This window comes from Bactrocera latifrons, unplaced genomic scaffold, assembly GCF_001853355.1.
Source record: "Bactrocera latifrons isolate USDA-ARS-PBARC rearing strain unplaced genomic scaffold, ASM185335v1 scaffold_208, whole genome shotgun sequence".
In the NCBI taxonomy this organism is placed as follows: domain Eukaryota; kingdom Metazoa; phylum Arthropoda; class Insecta; order Diptera; family Tephritidae; genus Bactrocera; species Bactrocera latifrons.
In genome coordinates this window covers 334,738-335,980 of record NW_017535608.1, presented here as the reverse complement: position 1 = coordinate 335,980, position 1,243 = coordinate 334,738, and positions in this window count along the sequence as shown.

The following is a 1,243-nucleotide window of genomic DNA, read 5'->3' as shown; positions in this document are numbered from 1 at the left end:
GTCTGCCTCTTTGCATGTGTGTAACCATAAGCACTTTGGCTTAATTTCGAATACACAATAACTCGCATTCATCAAAGTTGTAGCGCTGGCAGCAACGCTGGCGCTTCTAGTGGTAGCCTGCTGAAACGATAACTGAACCCATTTGAAACAACGCAATTTATTTTTTACACAAGCACATACATAAATATGAAAAAAAAAAAATTTAAGACATAACAAGCAAGAGTGTAGGGAAAAAAATTATAAAAAATATGCAATACAGAAAAAATTGAAATAATGAAAAAAATGTATATAAATATAAATAATTGTAGAAGCTGATAACACACTAACACATAAAAACTTACAACATGTAAGCCTGTGTACTGAAGCGTTTGTATGTGGCGCTCAAGGCATCTGGCTGTTAAAGCACAAAAGCTTGCACAACCCACATATACTATATGTATATATGTATCTATGTACATACACAATACGAAAATATAAATATATATGCATGCAACTTATTTGCATATACATAAATTATAGTATAATCACAATATCCGCTAAAAAATCTGGTTTATTCTAAATATACATTTAACGGTTTAAGTTCATGTAGTTTAATCATAATCKTTGTTTTACRCACATACATACACATGTRTGTACAGATATACAGTGTTGAATAAACTCGAGTTTAAGGGCTGCTTTGGTGTTCTGTTTGCAAACAACAAGAAAAAAATGAAGAAGTTTCCATACAACAGCTTCATTTTGATCGTACAGTTGTATGGCAGCTAAATGCTATAGTGATCCGATCTGCAAAGTTTTTGCAGAGAATATAGTGTTGCCTTAAGCAATAACTCTAGTAAAATTTCGTGTTGATATCATTTCAAATATAAAAGTTTTCCATATAAGGACATGATCTTGGTCGTTTAGTTTGTCTGACATCAAAACATTTTTTTCAGAGATTGTAAAGTTTAATTAGGCAATAATAATTGGCTCGAACCAAATTTCGTTAAGATATCTCGTTAAATAAAGAAATTTGGAAACAAGAATTAAATATTAATCGATAAGTTTATATGTCAGCTATATGCAATAGTGGTTCGATCTCACCAATTTCTTCGGAGATTACAATGTAACCTTAAATAATCGTTTCAGACAAATTTTGTGAACATATCTCGTTAAATGAAAGAGTTTTTCATATAAGGACAATTGTATAAGGGCTATGTGCTATAGTGGTTCGATATTAGCGGTTCCAATGATTTGAAATATTATT